Below are 21,530 nucleotides of genomic sequence, written 5' to 3'. Positions count from 1 at the left end.
CTACAGTAATCAAGGCAGTCTGGTACTGGCACAGAAACAGAAATATAGATCAATGGAACAGGATAGAAAGCCCAGAGATAAACCCACACACATATGGTCACCTTATCTTTGATAAAGGAGGCAAGCATGTACAGTGGAGAAAAGACAGTCTCTTCAATAAGTGTTGCTGAGAATACTGGACAGCTACATGTAAAAGAATTAAGTTAGAAGCCTCCCTAACACCATACACAAAAATAAACTCAAAATGGATTAAAAACCTAAATGTAAGGCCAGACACTATAAAACTCTTAGAGGAAAACATAGGAAGAACATTCTTTGACATTAATCACAGCAAGATCATTTTTGACCCACCTCCAGATAATTGGAAATAAAAACAAAAATTAACAAATGTGACCTAATGAAACTTAAAAGCTTTTGCACAGGAAAGGAAACCATGAACAAGACGAAAAGGCAACCCTCAGAATGAGAGAAAATATTTGCAAATCAAGCAACTGACAAAGGATTATTCTCCAAAATATACAAGCAGCTCATGCTGCTCATTGTCAAAAAAACAAGCCCAATCCAAAAATGGGCAGAAGATCTAAAGAGACATTTCTCCAAAGAAGATATACAGATTGCCAACAAACACATGAAAGGATGCTCAACACCACTAATCATTAGAGAAATGCAAATCAAAAGTACAATGAGGTATAACCTCCCACTTGTCAGAATGGCCATCATCAAAATATCTTCAAACAATAAATGCTGGAGAGGATGTAGAGAAAAGGGAACCCCCTTGCTCTGTTGGTGGGAATGTAAATTGATACAGCCACTATGGAGAACAGTATGGAGCTTCCTCAAAAATCTAAAAATAGAACTACCATACGACCCAGCAATCCCACTACTGGGCATATACCCTGAGAAAACCATAAATCAAAAAATGTCATGTACCCCAATATTCATTGCAGCTCTATTTACAATAGCCAGGACATGGAAGCAACCTAAGTGCCCGTCGTCAGATGAATGGATAAAGAAGATGTGACACATATATTCAATGGAATATTACTCAGTCATAGAAAGAAACGAAAGTGAGTTATTTGTAGTGAGATGGATGGGCCTTGAGACTGTCATACAGTGTGAAGTTAGTCAGAAAGAGAAAAACAAATACCATATGCTAACACATATATATGGAATCTAAAAAAAAAAAAAGGTTCTGAAGAACCTAGGGACAGGACAGGAATATAGATGCAGTCATAGAGAATGGACTTGAGGAGACGGGGAGGGGGAAGGGTAAGCTGGGATGAAGTGAGAGCATGGTCTGGACATATATACATTACCAAATATAAAATAGATATATAGTGGGAAGCAGCTGCATAGCACAGGGAGATTGGCTTGGTGCTTTGTGACCACCTAGAGTGGTGGGATAGGGAGTGTGGGAGGGAGATGCAAGAGGGAGGAGTTATGGGGATGTAGGTATATGTGTAGCTGATTCACTTTGTTATACAGCAGAAACTAATACACCATTGTAAAACAATTATACTCCTAATAAAGATGTTAAAGATAAAAAAAAGAAGAAGAAGAAGCAACAGGGTCACAGCAAAGTAATACCTGCTTCTTGCAACATCCTGTAGGATAAATAGTAGTCAACCAGGTAAGATAGCAGGTGGGAGAAGGAAAATCCAGGCAGGGAACAGCTTGTGTGAGGCATATGAGAAGCAACATAGCATCATGCTTAACCGTAGGATTTCTGTCTCTGTCTCTTATGAACTGTGAGCCTGGGTACATTACTTAACCTCCAAACCTCAGTATCCTCTTCCAAAAATAGGGACAGTAAAAGAACCTACGACATAAAGTTGATGTGATTATGTAAGGTAATGAATTTAAAGTGGTTTGGCATAGTGCTTGAAACACAATTAGCCCTTAATTAATATAAGTATTTGTTAATAACATTATTACCATGGTGCAGCAGTGTGTCAGAGCACAATACATTCACAGTAATGAACAGACCTGCAGTATGAGGTGGGGTGAAGTTACGGAATCAGGCAAGCCTGGACAATGAAGACTGTAGTATCTTTTTCCATGAAGGCAATGGGCAGCCAGTGAAGATGCTAGGCAGAAGAGTGACATGCTATGGTCTGCATTATAACTGGAAGAAGGGAGAATGATATAGATGGGTGATGTTGTAATCCAAGGGGCAGGGGAAGATTTTGTAGAAAAGAAGATAAGGTCAGTTTTGGAAATAGGCTGCACGTCTAAAGGGAACTCTCTAGAACTCAAAAGAAAGATCTCAACTATCCAAATTTGGGATCCCTCAGTTAGAAATTGAGTTCATAGAAGTTAATTCAATGATCCAGTGATACTATGTAGAGAGAAAAGGGTCCATACCAATACTTGTAGTGTCAAAATTGATACGTGGGAGAGAAAACTCACAAGATATTATCCTAGTATTTAAGACAGAAGAGTTTCAAGGAGATACAATCAGCAATACAGAATACTCCAGAGATCACGCAAGACAAGGAACATTGAATGACACCTGGATTTAGAACCAGGAGATATAATTTTAAAGTCTGCTTTATCATAGGTGGACTGCATCACAGACATTTCATAAAAAAAACTATAGATTTGCATGTAAATGGTAAAGGGGATATATAGTAATTAGTCAATGAGCCATATTTTTCCATAAACAAATAAAAACTTTCCTCTTGAAAAAAAAAAGAATAATTCCTGTATTTCTCTGTGCTGTACAATATATCCTTGTTTCTTTTCTACATAGTAGTTTGTATCTCCCATACCCTTATCTTGCCCCTCCCCCCTTCTCTCTCCCTGCTGGTAACCACTAGTTTTTTCTCTATATTTGTGAGTCTGCTTCTGTTGTGTTATACACATTCATTTGTTTACGTTTTTAGATTTCACATATAAGTGATAACAGAGTATTTGTCTTTCTCTGTCTGACTTACTTCACTAAATATGATACTCTCTAGGTCCATCCATGTTGATGTAAATGGCAGAATTTCATTCTTTTTTATGGCTACTATTCCATTATATATATGATGAAGATATATATATATATATATATATAATATATATATATATATATATATATATATATATATATATATATATATATATCACATCTTCTTCATCCATTCATCTGTTGATGGACATTTAGGTTGCTTCCATATCTTGGCTATTGTAAATAATGCTGCTATGAATGCTGGGGTGCGTGTATCTTTTCAAACTAGTGTTCTCATTTTCCTTGGATCGATACTGAGGAGTGGAACTGCTAGATCATATGGTAATTCTATTTTTCATTTTTTGAGGAACTTCCATAGAGTTTTCCACAGTGGCTGTACAAATTTACATTCCCACCAACAGTATACAAGGGTTTTCTTTTTCATTTCTCTTACAAATTTCACAAATCAGTTGTTTACAAATTTTATTTATTCAATAAATAATTATTGAGAGTTTAGTATCAAATTAGGAATGTTCTTTGTTAAACAAAACAACAGAAAATCCTACCACAGTGGTTTAAACAGAAAGGGAGAGATAAGTAATACACTGGTACTATCAGTGATGCCATCAGGAATACAGACTTTATGTCTCTTTGTGTTCTGCCCATTCTTAGTATGTGGCTTTTCTCTTCGTGATCCCATGATGAATGATGTGCTTCAGGCATCAAGTCTGCATTCCAAGAATAAAGAAGCAATGTGATCAGCAGGAAGTATGAGTGAAAGGGGTTCTGAGGATGTAAGCATTTTAACTGACCACATTTCTTCACTCACCGAATTAAAATGAAATTCTGTTTTTTTAATAAATTAAAAAAACATGCTTGCCATACATCTATTATTTTTTGAACAATCACATTTCCTGTAGAATTAGGCCAGTCTGTGACTTACAAGAATTTGTTGAGATGTTCCCAAGCTACAGGAAACATTTTTTTAACATTTTATTATATAAAAAAATCAAACACATAAAAGTGTAGAGAGATGAGTACAATCAAGTCCCATATACACATTATCCAGCCCCAATGCATAGACTCTTGCTTCACTGACTCCTCCCATTCTTTATCATATTGAAACAAATCCCATACTTTATAGCATTTCATCCATCCATTTTAATATATATCTCTCTAAAAGATAATATCCTTTTTACATGACAAGGATCCAAGTAAAAATATGTTTATTGCAATTAGTTGAATGTCACGTTTTAATATTTTTTCTTGCAATTAAATTGTTGAAGAAAATGGGTTATTTGGTCTATGGAGTCTCATTGTCTGAAATTTGATTTGTGCATCCCTATGTAATGTTTTTAAATTATGGTAAAATAGATTATCATTTTAACCATTTTAAAGCTCAAAATTCAGTGGCATTGAATACATTCACAATGTTATGTAAGCATAGATAACATTTATACTCAAAACTATTTTATCATCTTCAATATAAACTCTGTATCCATTAACCAATAATTCCCAGTTCACCCTTTGCCTGTTCCCTGGGTTCTTCTATTCTACTTTCCCTCTGTATGATTTTGCCTATACTAGGTACCTCATATAACTGGAATCATATAATATTTGTCCTACTGTACCTCGCTTATTTCACTTACCATAATGTTTTCAAGGTCCACAAATGTTGTGGATATTTTTACATAACAAGGTTATAGAAATAGAAAATGTCATTGAGGATTCTAAATGTCAGAGCCAAGACCAGAGAAGAAAGGTCAGTGTGGCTATAAAAAAAAAAAAAGGAGGACTGTTGCTATTTGCAGATGACATGATATTGTATATAGAAAACCCTAAAGACTCCAATAAAAACTGTTAGAACTAATAAACTCAGTAAAGTTGCAGAATATAAAATCAATATACAGGGAAGAGGGAGCTTCAAGATGGTGGAAGAGTAAGACGTGGAGATCACGTTCCTCCCCACAGATACATCAGAAATACATCTACATGTGGAACTGCTCTTATAGAACACCTACTGAACGCTGGTAGAAGACCTCAGACTTCCCAAAAGGCAAGAAAATACCCACGTAATTGGGTAGGGCAAAAGAAAAAAGAAAAAACAGAGACAAAGAATAGGGACAGGACCTGCACCAGTGGGAGGGAGCTGTGAAGGAGGAAAGGCTTCCACACACTAGGAAGCCCCTTCGTGGGCGGAGATTGCAGGTGGTGGAGGGGGGAAGCTTCGGAGCCAAGGAGGAGAGCACAGCAGCAGGGGTGCAGAGGGCAAAGCAGAGAGATTACCTCACAGAGGATCAGTGCCGACCAGCACTCACTGGCCCGAGAGGCTTGTCTGCTCACCCACTGGGGCAGGCGGGGGTTGGGAGCTGAGGCTCGGGCTTCAGTCGGATCGCAGGGAGAGGACTGGGGTTGGCAGTGTGAACACAGCCTGAAGGGGGCTAGAGCACCACGGCTAGCCAGGAGGGAGTCCTGGAAAAAGTCTGGAGCCGCCAAAGAGGCAAGAGACTTTTTCTTGCCTCTGTTTCCTGGTGCGCGAGGAGAGGGGATTAAGAGCACTGCTTAAAGGAGCTTCAGAGAGGGGTGCGAGCCGCGGCTCTCAGCGCAGACCACAGAGATGGGCATGGGATGCTAAGGCTGCTGCTGCCGCAACCAAGAAGCCTGTGTGTGAGCACAGGTCACTATCCACACCGCCCCTCCCGGGAGCCTGTGCAGCCTGTCACTGCCAGGGTCCCGTGATCCAGGGACAACTTCCCTGGGAGAACGCAGGGCGCGCCTCAGGCTGGTGCAAAGTCATTCTGGCCTCTGCTGCCGCAGGCTCACCCCACATCTGTACCCCTCCCTCACCCCTGCCTGATTGAGCCAGAGCCCCAGAATCAGCTGCTTCTTTAACCCCACCCTGTCTGAGCAAAGAACAGATGCCCTCAGGCGACCTACACACAGAGGTGAGTCCAAATCCAAAGCTGAACCTTGGGAGCTGTGCAAACAAAGAAGAGAAAGGGAAATCTCTTCCAGACGCCTCAGGAGCAGCGGATTAAATCTCTACAGTCAACTTGGTGTACCTGCGTCTCGTCTGTGGAATCTGAATAGACAACGAATCATCCCAAATTGAGGAGGTGGACTTTGGGAGCAAAGATATATTATTGTTTCCCTTTTTTCTCTTTTCGTGAGTGTGTATGTGTATGCTTCTGTGTGTGATTTTGTCTGTATAGCTTTGCTTTCACCATTTGTCCTAGGGTTCTATCCGTCCGTTTTTTTTTTGTTTTGTTTTGTTTTATTTTCTTTTACTTTTAAAAAAAATTTTCTTAATAATTATTTTTTATTTTTTATTTTAATAACTATTTTATTTTATTTTACTTTATTTTATTTTATCCTCTTTCTTTCTTGCTTGTTATTTTTTCTCCCTTTTATTCTGAGCCATGTGGATGAAAGGCTCTGGGTGCTCCAGTCAGTGGTCAGTGTTGTGCCTATGAAGTGGGAGAGCCAACTTCAGAACACTGGTCCAAAAGAGACCTCCCAGTTCCATGTAATATCAAATGGCGATAATCTCCCAGAGATCTCCATCTCAACGCCAAGACCCAGCTTCACTCAAAGACTGGCAAGCTACAGTGCTGGACACCCTATGCCAAACAACTAGCAAGACAGGAACACAGCCCCATCCATTAGCAGAGAGGTTGCCTAAAATCATAATAAGGCCACAGACACCCCAAAACACACCACCAGACGTGGATCCACACACCAGAAAGACAAGATCTAACCTCATCCACCAGAATACAGGTACTAGTCCACTCCACCAGGAAGCCTACACAACCCACTGAAGCAACCTTAGCCACTGGGGAGAGACACCAAAAACAACAGGAACTACGAACCTGCAGCCTGAGAAAATGTGACCCCAAACACAGTAAGTTAAGAAAAATGAGAAGACAGAGAAACACACAGCAGATGAAGTAGCAAGGAAAAAACCCACCAGACCTAATAAATGAAGAGGAAATAGGCAGTCTACCTGAAAAATAATTCAGAATAATTATAGTAAAGATGATCCAAAATCTTGGAAATATAATAGAGAAAATACAAGAAACATTTAACAAGGACCTAGAAGAAGTAAAGAGAAAACAAACAATGATGAAAAACACAATAAATGAAATTAAAAATTCTCTAGAAGGGATCAATAGCAGAATAACTGAAGCAGAAGAACGGATAAGTGACATGGAAGATAAAATAGTGGAAATAACGACTGCAGAGCAGAATAAAGAAAAATAAATGAAAAGAACTGAGGACAGTCTCAGAGACCTCTGGGACAACATTAAATGCACCAACATTTGAATTATAGGACTCCGAGAAGAAGAAGAGAAACAGAAAGGGACTGAGAAAATATTTGAACAGATTATAGTTGAAAACTTCCCTAATATGGGAAAGGAAATAGTTAATTAAGTCCAGGAAGCACAGAGAGTCCCATACAGGATAAATCCAAGGAGAAACACATCAAGACACATATGAATCAACCTATGAAAAATTAAATACAAAGAAAACATATTAAAAGCAGCAAGGGAAAAACAACAAATAACACACAAGGGAATCCCCATAAGGTTAACAACTGATCTTTCAGCAGAAACTCTGCAAGCCAGAAGGGAGTGGCAGGACATATTTAAAGCGAAGAAGGAGAAAAATCTACAACCAAGATTACTCTACCCAGCAAGGATCTCATTCAGATTTGATAGAGAGATTAAAACCTTTACAGACAAGCAAAAGCTGAGAGAGTTCAGCATCACCAAGTGAGCTTTACAACAAATGCTAAAGGAACTTCTCTAGGCAAGAAACACAAGAGAAGGAAAACACCTACAATAACAATCCCAAAATATTTAAGAAAATGGGAATAGGAACATACATATCGATAATTACCTTAAATGTAAATGGATTAAATGCTCCCACCAAAAGACACAGACTGGCTGAATGGATACAAAAACAAGACCCATATATATGCTGTCTACAGGAGACCCAATTCAGATCTAGGGACACATACAGACTGAAAGTGAGGGGATGGAAAAAGATATTCCATGCAAATGGAAATCAGAAGAAAGCTGGAGTAGCAATTCTCATATCAGACAAAATAGACTTTAAAATAAAGACTATTACAAGAGACAAAGAAGGACACTATATAATGATCAAGGGATCGATTTAAGAAGAAGGTATAACAGTTGTAAATATTTATGCACCCAACATAGGAGCACCTCAATACATAAGGCAAATACTAACAGCCATAAAAGGGGAAATGGACAGTAACACAATCATAGTAGGGGACTTTAACATCCCACTTTCACCAATGGACAGATCATCCAAAATGAAAATAAATAATGAAACACAAGCTTTAAAAGATACATTAAAGAAGATGGACTTAATTGATATTTATAGGACATTCCATCCCAAAACAACAGAATACACATTCTTCTCAAATGCTCATGGGACATTCTCCAGGATAGATCATATCTTGGGTCACAAATCAAGCCTTGTTAAATTTAAGAAAATTGAAATTGTATCAAGTGTCTTTTCAGACCACAATGTTGTGAGACTAGATATCAATTACAGGAAAAGATCTGTAAAAAATACAAACACATGGAGGCTAAACAATACACCACTTAATAACCAAGTGATCACTGAAGAAATCAAAGAGGAAATCCAAAAATACCTAAAAACAAATGACAGTGGAGACAGGATGACCCATAACCTATGGGTTGCAGCAAAAGCAGTACTAAGAGGGAAGTTTATAGCAATACAATCCTACCTTAAGAAACAGGAAACATTTCAAATAAACAACCTAACCTTGCACCTAAAGCAATTAGAGAAAGAAGAACAAAATACCCCCAAAGTTAGCAGAAGGAAAGAAATCATAAAGATCAGATCGATCAGAAATAAATGAAAAAGAAATGAATGAAAAGATAGCAAAGATCAATAAAACTAAAAGCTGGTTCTTTGAGAAGATAAACAAAATTGATAAATCATTAGCCAAACTCATCAAGAAAAAAAGGGAGAAGACTCAAATCAATAGAATTAGAAATGAAAAGGTAGAAGTAACAACTGATACTGCAGAAATACAAAGGATCATGAGAGATTACTAAAAGCAACTCTATGCCAGTAAATTCGACAACCTAGAAGAAATGGACAAATTCTTAGAAATGCACAACCTGCCGAGACTGAACCAGGAAGAAATAGAAAATATGAACAGACAAATCACAAGCACTGTAATTGTAACTGTGATTAGAAATCTTCCAGCAAACAAAAACCCAGGACCAGATGGCTTTACAGGCGAATTCTATCAAACATTTAGAGAAGAGCTAACACCTATCTTTCTCAAACTCTTCCAAAATATAGCACAGGGAGTAACACGTCCAAACTCATTCTAAAAGGCCACCATCACCCTGACACCAAAACCACACAAAGATGTCACAGGGAAAGAAAACTACAGGCCAATACCACTGATGACATAGATGCAAAACTCCTCAACAAAATAGTAGCAAACAGAATCCAACAGAACATTAAAATGATCATACACCATGATCAAGTGGGGTTTATTCCAGGAATGCAAGGATTTTTCAATACACACATATCAAACAATGTGATACACCATATTAACAAATTAAAGGAGAAAAACCATATGAACCTCTCAATCGATGCAGAGAAAGCTTTCAACAAAATTCAACACCTATTTATGATAAAAGCCCTGCAGAAAGTAGACATAGAGGGAACTTTCCTCAACATACTAAAGGCCATATATGACAAACCCACAGTCAGCATCGTCCTCAAAGGTGAAAAAATGAAACCATTTCCACTAAGATCAGGAAAAAGACAAGGTTGCCCACTCTCACCACTATTATTCAACATAGTTTTGGAAGTGTTAGCCACAGCAATCAGAGAAGAAAAAGAAATAAAAGGAATCCAAATTGGAAAAGAAGAAATAAAGTTTTCACTGTTTGCAGATGATACGTTACTATACATAGAGAATCCTAAAACTGGCACCAGAAAACTACTAGAGCTAATCAATGAATTTGGTAAAGTAGCAGGATACAAAATTAATGCACAGAAATCTCTTGCATTCCTATACACTAAAAATGAAAAATCTGAAATTGAAATTAAGAAAACACTCCCGTTTACCATTGCAACAAAAAGAATAAAATATCTAGGAATAAACCTACCTAAGGAGACAAAAGACCTGTATGCAGAAAATTATAAGACACTGATGAAAGAAATTAAAGATTATACAAATAGATGGAGATATATATCATGTTCTAGGATTGGAAGAATCAACGTTGTGAAAATGACTCTACTACCAAAAGCAATCTACAGATTCAATGCAATCTCTATCAAACTACCACTGACATTTTTCACAGAACTAGAACAAAAAATTTCACAATTTGTATGGACACACAAAAGACCCCGAAGAGCCAAAGCTATCTTGAGAAAGAAAAATGGAGCTGGAGGAATCAGGCTCCCTTACTTCAGACTATACTACAAAGCTACAGTAATCAAGGCAGTATGGTACTGGCACAAAAACAGAAATATAGATCAATGGAACAGGATAGAAAGCCCAGAGATAAACCCACGCACGTATGGTCACCTTATCTTTGATAAAGGAGGCAAGCATGTACAGTGGAGAAAAGACAGTCTCTTCAATAAGTGTTGCTGAGAATACTGGACAGCTACATGTAAAAGAATTAAGTTAGAACCCTCCCTAACACCATACACAAAAATAAACTCAAAATGGATTAAAAACCTAAATGTAAGGCCAGACACTATCAAATTCTTGGAGGAAAACATAGGCAGAACACTCTATGACATAAATCACAGCAAGATCCTTTTTGACCCACCTCCTAGAGAAATGGAAATAAAAACAAATATAAACAAATGTGACCTAATGAAACTTAAAAGCTTTTGCACAGCAAAGGAAACTATAAACAAGACCAAAAGACAACCCTTAGAATGGGAGAAAATATTTGCAAATGAAGCAACTGACAAAGGATTAATCTCCAAGATTTACAAGCAGCCCATGCAGCTCAATATCAAAAAAAAAACAAATAACCCAATCCAAAAATGGGCAGAAGACCTAAATAGACATTTCTCCAAAGAAGATATACATATTGCCAAAAACATATGAAAGAATGCTCAACATCATTAATCATTAAAGAAATGTAAATCAAAACTACAATGAGATATCATCTCACACCGGTCAGAATGGACATCATCAAAAAATCTACAAACAATCAATGCTGGAGAGGGTGTGGAGAAAAGGGAACACTCTTGCACTGTTGGTGGGAATGTAAATTGATACAGCCACTATGGAGAACAGTATGGAGGTTCCTTAAAAAACTAAAAATAGAACTACCATACGACCCAGCAATCCCACTACTGGGCATATACCCTGAGAAAACCATAATTCAAAAAGTGTCATGTACCAAAATGTTTATTGCAGCTCTATTTACAATAGCCAGGACATGGAAGCAACCTAAGTGTCCATCAACAGATGAATGGATAAAGAAGATGTGGCACATATATACAATGGAATATTACTCAGCCATAAAAATAAACGAAATTGATTTATTTGTAGTGAGCTGGATGGACCTAGAGTCTGTCATACAGAGTGAAGTAAGTCAGAAAGAGAAAAACAAATACCATATGCTAACACATACACATGGAATCCAACAAAAAAAATGTCATGAAGAACCTAGGGGCAAGATGGGAATAAAGACACAGACCTACTAGAGAATGGACTTGAGGATATGGAGATGGGGAAGGGTAAGCTGGGACAAAGTGAGAGAGTGGCATGGACATATATACATTACCAAACATAAAATAGATAGCTAGTGGGAAGCAGCTGCATAGCACTGGGAGATCAGCTTGGTGCTTTGTGACCACCTAGAGCGGTGGGTTAGGAAGGGTGGGAGGGAGGGAGACACAAGAGGGAATAGATATAGGAACATATGTATATGTATAACTGATTCACTTTGTTATAAAGCAGAAGCTAACACACCATTGTAAAGCAATTATACTCCAATAAAGATGTTTAAACAAATAAAAATAAATAAAATCAGTATAACGAAATATGTTGTGTTTCTATACACTAATGATGAACTATCTGAAAGAGAAATTAATAAAACAATTCCATTAACAATTGCATCAAAAATAATAAAATACCTAGGAATAAATTAACTGAGGAGGTGAAAACTTGTACACTGAAAACTATAAGAAGAAGACACAAATAAATGTAAAGATATTCTGTGCTCATGGATTGGAAGAATTTTTATTGTTAAAATGTTCATATTACCCAAAGCAATCTTCAGATTCATTTCAATCCCTATCAAAATTCCAATGGCATTTTTCACAGAAATAGAAAAAAAATTCTAAAATTTGTATGGAATCATGAAAGACCCTGAATAGCCAAAGCAATTTTAAGAAAGAAGAACACAGCTGGAGACATCATTCTCCCTGATTTCAAACTATATTACAAAGCTATAGTAAACAAAACAGTATGGTATGGTCATAAAAACAGACGAATAGATCAATGGAACAAAATAGAAATAAACCCATGCCTATACGGTCAACTTCTTTATGACAAAGAAACCAAGAACATACATTGGGGAATGGACAGTCTCTTTGATAATTTGTTTTGGGGAAACTGGACTGCCACAGGTAAGAGAATGAAACTTGACCACTGTCTTACACCATACACAAAAATTAACTCAAAATGGATTAAAGACTTGAAAGTAAGACCTGAAACCATAAAACTCTTAGAAGAAAACAGGAAGCATATGCTCCTTGACATCAGTCTTAGAGATTTTTTTGCAGGGGGGGTTTACACTAAAAGCAAAAGCAACAAAAGGAAAAATAAACAAGTGGGACTGTATCAAACTAAAAAGCTTCTGCACAGCAAAGGAAATGATTAACAAAATGAAAATGCAGCCACCTGAATAGGAGAACATATTTGAAAATCATATATCTTGGAAGGGGTTAATATCTAAAACATATAAGGAACTCACACAACTCAATAGCAAAAACAAAAATCTGATTAAAAATTGGACAGAAAAACTGAACAGACATTTTCCAAAGAGCATATAACAAGGGAACAACAGGTACATGAAAGTATGCTCAGCATCACGGATCATTAGGGAAATACAAATCAAAACAACAATTAGATATCACCTCACACCTGCTAGAATTGCTATTATCCAAAAGACAAGAGGGAAGTATCGGTGAGAATGTGGAGAAAAGGGAACACTTGTGCCCTGTTGGTGGAAAAGTAAATTGGTGCAGCCTCAATGGAAATCAGTGTGGATGTTCCTCAAAAAGTGAAAAATAGAATATGATACCAAATTCCACTTTTGGGTATTTATCTTAAAAAACAAAAACACTAACTCAAAAAGATATCTGCAGTCTGACATTTATTGCAGCATTATTCACAGTAGCCAAATTATGGAAACAACCTAAGTGTCCATTGACAGATAAATGCATAAGGAAAATGTTATATGTATGTAACACACACACACATACACACACACACACAGTGAAATACTATTCAGGCATGAAATAATGAAACCTGTCCTTGATGACAACATGGATGGGCCTTGTCTGCATTATGGTAAGTGATATAAGTCAGGCAGAGAAAGACAAATACTATATGATCTCATATGTGAAATCTAAACAACGGCAATAACAACAAAACAAGCTCGTAGATAACAGAGAATAGATTAGTGGTTGCCAGAGACAGTGGGTAAGGGGTGAGCAAAATTAGTGAAGGGAATCAAAAGGTAGAAATTTCTAGTTACAAAATAAATAAGTCATGGGTATGTAATGTATAATACGGTGATTATAATTAATAATACTGTATTGCATAGTTGAAAGTTGCTAAGAGAGTAAATCTCAAAAATTACAGGAAAAAATCCTATAACTATATATGCTGACATACTTTAACTAGACTTATTGTGGTGATCATTTCTCCATATATACAAACATCAGATCACTATGTTGTACAGCTGAAATGAATAAAATGTTGTATGTCAATTATACCTCAATTAAAAATATAAAATAAGTTGAAAATTTTTAAATTTTAAAAAAAGGACATTGGAGAGATACTTGTGATACAACTGCCTTGTATCTTGACTGTACCAATGTCAATATCCAGTTCTGATATTGTCCTATAATTTTTCAAAGTATTAATTTCGGGGAAACTGGGTAAACATGTCAACTATAAAAATGCAGAAGGCTGCAAATAATAAAAGAGCTTATTTGGGAGTCTAAAGAATTGCAATTCAGGAGATACATATTTGGATAAAACTGAAAGAGTGTTCCAGGGAAGAGAAAGAGTATTTTACATAGGCAAAAGCTGTGAGGCTGTACTCTGACACAAGAAAATAAATAGTTGTCTTTAAGGGATGGCTGTCATGACTTGTTTTACTATAAGGGTTCAATAAGTATCTTCAGTTTCTGCAGATCTCTGGCTGTCTTCTTTAGGACACCAACTGGTCAAAAGGTCAGCTTCCATCCAGGCTGACATGTGCTAACTTCCTCAGTGGCCTTCCAGCTCCATTTTATTTTATTTTATTTTATTTAAACTTTTTTTATTGGAGTATAATTGTTTTACAATGGGGTGTTAGTTTTTGCTTTATAACGAAGTGAATCAGTTATACATATACATATATCCCCATATCTCTTCCCTCTTGTGTCTCCCTCCCTGCCACCCTCCCTATCCCACCCTTATAGCTGGTCACAAAGCACTGAGCTGATCTCCCTGTGCTATGCGACTGCTTCCCACTAACTATCTATTTTACATTTGGTAGTGGATGTATGTCCATATATATACTACCACTCTCCCACTTTGTCCCAGCTTACCCTTCCCCCTCTCCATATCCTCAAGTCCATTCTCTTGTAGGTCTGTGTCTTTATTCCCGTCTTGCCCCTAGGTTCTTCATGACATTTTTTTTCTTAGATTCCATGTGTATGTGTTAACATATGGTATTTGTTTTTCTCTTTCTGACATACTTCACTCTGTATGACAGACTCTAGGTCCATCCCCAGCTCCATTTTAGAAATCTCTCTTAGCAATACCAAATTCATTCTGGTTTTCCTTTCACAAAATGTATGTGAGATATCTCTACATTATTTCTTACATCTGCATATGAATCTACAGTATCTCAAATAAAAGAAGTTTAATAAAAAATATATGTAAAGAGGTCACAATAACGTTTAATTTGAATGGTTACTCTCTTATTATTCCACACATTCCATCTGAGGGCCCATATGGTGAACCCACTGAAAAAAGTCCTAAAACTTCACAAGCTCTTTTGAAATATCTTAGCCTATTTATTTTAATTATTATTTATTTATTTATTTTTGGCTATGTTGGGTCTTCGTTTCTGTGTGAGGGCTTTGTCCAGTTGCGGCAAGCGGGGGCCACTCTTCATCGCAGTCCACGGGCCTCTCACTATCGTGGCCTCTCTTGTTGCGGAGCACAGGCTCCAGACGCGCAGGTTCTGTAGTTGTGGCTCACGGGCCTAGTTGCTCCGTGGCATGTGGGATCTTCCCAGACCAGGGCTCAAACCCATGTCCCCTGCATCGGCAGGCAGATTCTCAACCACTGTGCCACCAGGGAAGCCCCTTAGCCTATTTATTTTTAAACAGAAGGAATCACCACGTTTTGAAAGAAGCTGATGAAAACGACTACTTTTTGGATCTATTCTATAACACAGAGAGTCAAACTTTATTTTTTAATTGGATAGAGTTTATTCTAAAGCAGTGTTTCTAAATATACTGCATGTAATTGTCACAATTGGACATGAATGCATCCTGCTAACTTAACCTGAGAGCTTTCCTTTCTCTGATCCTACGTTCACAAACTACCTTTTCTTTATAACTTGATTTCCTGCATGTGTCTTACCTACATGAAACAATATGTTCTTTATGCATTCATAAGAATGCATGGCAGTTACGTTTTTCATTTAATATTAATAAATTGACATTGTGGTTTAATTCATCAATCTCACTGAGCTTAGTTGCTTTCCCTCTTAGAGGTTGGTTGAGCTTGGTTGATTACTCCCTTGTAGATGAAATCCACTCTCAATGGGATGGCAAAATCAGGATTCTGAGTTAATCATTTGACTTTTCAACTGTGGTGAAATAACTTTGGGGGCAATATCCAGTAACCAGTCTACGTTACTGAAAACATTCTGTTCAAATTGCTATTGGGATTATATAAAAATTTATATAAATTATTCTAAACTATAAACTCTTTGAGGAGAGACAGTATGTCACATTTTCCCATTACTGTATACCTACATGTAGCATAGTTTCTGGTGCATGTTGTTGAATACATACCACTCAGTATATGTTGTCGGATAAATGAATAAATGAATTAATTAATATAAGTATTCATCAATGTTCCACATTTATTTTATTTTATTTACTTTTATTTTTGACTGCACTGCACAGGCATGCAGGATCTTAGTTCCCTGACCAGGGATTGAATCTGTGTTCCCTGCAGTAGAAGCGTGGAGTCCTAACTACTGGACCACTAAGAAATTCCCAACCAAATTTATTTTAGAGGTAAAATTACACGAGTCATTTGAGTCATAAAATTTGTATTCCTGGTAATTTAGTATAGACACATAGCTCCATTTGCCAAAAATCTCTCAACAAAGTGTTATATCACCCCAAAAAACTTACTGTCATTATTTCAGCATATGCATTCAGCTTTCTGTCACAGATGTGTTTAGTTCAATGAAAGAATGGTGAGAAATTTTATCATTAGATAACATTACACCAAAGACTGGAAAATCTCATGATACTGTTTTGTTTCCACTGTCAACAATTCCATGTACTCCCATTGTTCTTTTGTAACCAGCTTTGTTATTTCAGGGAACAGGCAATCAAAGGCTAGTTCCTCAGCATATATCCTATGGTCATAAATCTTTGTCTAAAATGTCATTCATAGGTTTGAAATTATTTTTTCCCATGGCTCTTTAAATATGTTGTCCAATTCTTAATGTTTCCAATGACTTTTCACCTTGGAATTGTAGTCAGGATGACATCAGAAACTGCTGATTATATCATTTCTTTAATATTGCCTTATTTCCTTACTAACCCCAGGTTTACAGGAGATCATAAGTGTAGTGCCAGAAAGTAAGATTTATGTGAATTCTATAAGACTAAAAGTTTGCTTGTGCCTCTTATAGAATTAAAGTCTGCCAAAAATTAGTCTGAAAAAGCAGTTACACAGAAAATTCCTTGGTCAACCATGTGGAAAATATAATTACATTTTGAATCTTACTCTAATTCCACCTTTCAAATCCACGCTTGGTGGTTGAATTATCATAGAGCTTTTCTAATACTTTATATAAAATTTCATGCTGTTAGATTTTAATAATGATATACTTGTACATATTATATTAAAAGCTAATAATATCATTCAGCATAATTCAACTTTCAAGGAAAATTAAAAGGTTACCAAGGTAAAGATAAGATTATCCCTGAATTTCTCTCTATATGCTAATCTCTGTAGCTCTCATTGTAAATAAACTTCTCAGTGCTAAAAAAGTTTGTTTCTAATACATAGTACCTTACTAAAACATTGCCAGTTTAGTATTTTGGAGAGCAATAAATTTGAAACACTTTATGTTTCATCTCTAAAATCCACCCTCAGAACCTGGGGTAAGAGGAAAAGTGGACACTTGATGTGTGAGAATTGAGGTAGTGTATATATGTCAAATTCTCACATCTTTTGGCATTCACTACTGTCTTCTACTATAACTTACTGTTTCTGGCTTTCACATAAACTAGAAGTACATGAAGAAGAGGTGGCCACAGGAAAATAGTACATTACTAGAATTTATAAAAGCCTACCTCTATTCATAAATGTTAGAGTCAATATGAGATGTTTGGCAAGCACACCGCCATCTTGTTTCAATGTCATCAGGCATTACAGTTGGATAATTTTTCCTTATTACTATCCTAAGCCTCTCACAAGTAACCATTTTACTTCCTAGTATGCCATCAGAAGAAAGAGATAAGAACTCAACTACTCTGCTACTTTTCTTTTCTTTTTTTTTTTTTTTTACTTTTTGTATGTTTTTTTATTTGCTCCAGGTGGGGTCTGAACTGTCACTTGCCCGCACTCTGGATTTTTTCTGACTCCACCAAAAGGAGCCCTCGAATTGGCTAATGTGAGAAATTGGGAATGAAGACCCCTCATCCTGCCATCTTGCCGAGGGAGTCTCCTTTTCGAAAAAAATCAAAAGGTTATCTCATGAGCCTGGATGGATCCCACTCTCAGCTTTCCACGGTCCCGACCACTGAATTTCACTCCCTTTTTTGGCAGGGAGAAACGGGAGAATGCTGTTCCCAAATTCTCCTCCTTCACCTTGTTAAACTCCAAGGGGAAATAAAGAAACCCCACCACGGTAACGGTTCACCTCCAAGCTGTCTCCCTTTCTCCATCCTTGGTTAAAACCCTTTGCACATAAGGCAACGTGGAAGCTGATGTTTTTACTCTTCTCACTGTTGTAAAGCACCACTATGAAGTCGGGTTGTACAGTAGTTAACAGTTTTTTTTTTCAGTCAGGGTGGTCTTTATTGCCTTTCCCTTGGGCTAAGCCAACACAAAGTCCTTCTGGAGACTCAAGCCCCACAGCAGGAGATGCTGGGAGATGCTGAGTTACTGCTGTCCCACCCACTTCCTCCTCAGGAGCCCCAAGCCCCACTCCTTCCTGCGCTCAGGCTGAGAAGAAAGCCAAGGTGATTGCAGTAATGAATGCTGTCGAAGAAAACCAGGGGTCCACCGAGTCTCAGAAGGTGGAGGAGGCCAGTCCTCCTGCTGTGCAGCAGCCCACCGACCCCACATCCCCCACTGTGGCCACCATGCCTGAGCCCGTGGGGTCTGATGCTGGGGACAAGAACACCACCAAAGCAGCTGATGATCAACCGGAGTACGGGGACGGCCGGGGCTTTGGCATTGGGGAGCTGGTGTGGGGGAAATTGCGGGGCTTCTCCTGGTGGCCAGGCCGCATTGTGTCTTGGTGGATGACGGGCCAGAGCCTAGCATCAGAAGGCACCCGTTGGGTCATGTGGTTCGGAGATGGCAAGTTCTCAGTGGTGTGTGTGGAGAAGCTGATGCCACTGAGCTCCTTCTGCAGCGCCTTCCGCCAGGCCACCTACAACAATTAGCCCATGTACCACAAGGCCATCTACGAAGTACTGCAGGTGGCCAGCAGCCGAGCGGGGAAGCTGTTCCCAATGTGCCACGACAACGAGAGCGACACTGCCAAGGCCGTGGAGGTGCAGAACAAACAGATGATCTAGTGGGCTCTGGGAGGGTTCCAGCCCTCTGGCCCCAAGGGCCTGGAGCCCCCAGAAGAGGAGACGAACCCCTACAAAGAAGTTTACACAGACATGGGGGCTGAACCCGAGGCAGCTGCCTATGCACTGCCTCCACCAGCAAAAAAGCCCTGAAAGAGCACAACTGAAAAGCCCAAGGTCAAGGAGATAATTGATGAATGCACAAGAGAGCGGCTGGTGTACGAGGTGTGGCAGAAATGCCGGAACATCGAGGACATTTGCATCTCTTGTGGAAGCCTCAACGTCACCCTGGAACACCCTCTTTTCATCAGAGGAATGTGCCAAAACTGCAAGAACTGCTTCCTGGAGTGTGCGTACCAGTATGATGATGACGGCTATCAGTCCTACTGCACCATCTGCTGCGGGGGACACGAGGTGCTCATGTGCAGGAACAACAATTGCTGCAGGTGCTTTTGCGTTGAGTGTGTGGATCTCTTGGTGGGGTTGGGAGCTGCGCAAGTAGCCATTAAGGAAGACCCCTGGAACTGCTACATGTGCAGGCACAAGGGCACCTACGGGCTGCTGCGGCGGCGAGAAGACTGGCCCTCTCGGCTTCAGATGTTCTTCGTCAATAACCACGACCAGGAATTCGACCCTCCGAAGGTTTACCCACCTGTCCCAGCTGAGAAGAGGAAGCCCATCCGGGTGCTATCCCTGTTTGATGGAATCGCTACAGGGCTTCTGGTGCTGAAGGACTTGGGCATTCAGGTGGATCGCTGCATCGCTTCTGAGGTGTGTGAGGACTCCATCATGGTGGGCATGGTGCAGCACCAAGGGAAGATCATGTACATCGGGGACGTCCACAGCGTCACACAGAAGCATATCCAGGAGTGGGGCCTGTTCGATCTGGTGATTGGGGGCAGTCCCTGCAATGATCTCTCCATCATCAACCCTGCCCGCAAGGGACTCTACGAGGGCACTGGCCGGCTCTTCTTTGAGTTCTACCGCCTCCTGCATGATGCACGGCCCAAGGAGGGAGATGATCACCCCTTCTTCTGGCTCTTTGAGAAAGTGGTGGCCATGGGCGTTAGTGACAAGAGGGACATCTCGCGATTTCTCGAGTCCAACCCTGTGATGATTGATGCCAAAGAAGTGTCAGCTGCACACAGGGCTCGCTACTTCTGGGGGAACCTTCCTGGTATGAACAGGTCGTTGGCATCCACTGTGAATGATAAGCTGTAGCTGCAGGAGTGTCTGGAGCACGGCAGAATAGCCAAGTTCAGCAAAGTGAGGACCATTACTACTAGGTCGACCTCCATAAAGCAGGGCAAAGACCAGCATTTCCCCGTCTTCATGAATGAGAAAGAGGACATCTTATGGTGCACTGAAATGGAAAGGGTGTTTGGCTTCCCTGTCCACTATACCAACGTCTCCAACATGAGCCGCTTGGCGAGGCAGAGACTGCTGGGCTGGTCGTGGAGTGTGCCCGTCATCCGCCACCTCTTCGCTCCGCTGAAGGAATATTTTGTTTGTGTGTAAAGGACGTGAGGGCAAACCAAGGTAGTGACACAAGGTTAAACAAACAAACAAAAAACACAAAACACAACAAAATACCAAGAACGTGAGGATGGAGAGAAGTATCAGCACCCAGAAGAGGAAAAGGAATTTAAAACAAAATAAAACCCCACAGGGCAGAAATACCGGAAGGCTTTCCCTTGTAAAAAGGGTTGGACATCATCTCCTGAGTTTTCAATGTTAATCTTCAGTCCTATTTAAAAACAAAACCAAGCTCCCTCTCCACCCTCCCACCCCCGTTTTGTCGGTCAAACCTTTTGTTTTCTACTCTTTTCAGAGGGGTTTTCTGTTTGTTTGGGTTTTTGTTTCTTGCTGTGACTGAAACAAGAGGGTTTATTGCAGCAAAAAAAAAAAAAAATCAGTAACAAAAAATAGTAACATACCTTGCAGAGGAAAGATGGGAGAGAAGGAAAGAAGGAAATTCTATAGAAATCTATATATTGGGGTTTATTTTGGTTTTTTTGTTGTTGTTGTTGTTTTTTTTTACTATATATCTTTTTTGTTGTTGTTGTCTCTAGCCTGATCAGATAGGAGCACAAACAGAGGACAGAAAATAGACACTCAGGCGGCAGAGTTCCCTCCCAGCCACTGAGCTGTCTTGCCAGCACCATTCCTGGTCATGCAAAACACAACCCAACTAGCAGCAGAGAGACGAGAACACCACACAAGACCCTTTTATACAGTATTCAGGTGCCTACCACACAGGAAACCT

The 21,530-nt window shown here is 39.0% G+C and overlaps 1 pseudogene across 1 annotated transcript in view; it reads left to right on the top strand.

The window, feature by feature from the left end:
- The window catches only part of LOC309620545 (DNA (cytosine-5)-methyltransferase 3A pseudogene), a 396,604-nt pseudogene extending 375,560 nt beyond the window's left edge, over positions 1-21,044 (top strand). The window contains exon 3 of the transcript XR_014249896.1: positions 11,278-21,044. The product of XR_014249896.1 is annotated as a DNA (cytosine-5)-methyltransferase 3A pseudogene (transcript). The remainder of the gene's footprint in view (positions 1-11,277) is intronic.
- Positions 21,045-21,530: the final 486 nt, after the last annotated feature.

The sequence above is a fragment of the Balaenoptera borealis genome, assembly GCF_965194805.1.
Source record: "Balaenoptera borealis genome assembly, chromosome: X".
In the NCBI taxonomy this organism is placed as follows: Eukaryota; Metazoa; Chordata; class Mammalia; order Artiodactyla; family Balaenopteridae; genus Balaenoptera; species Balaenoptera borealis.
The sequence above is the reverse complement of the archived record's forward strand: the minus strand, read 5'-3'. Positions and strand labels throughout refer to the sequence as shown.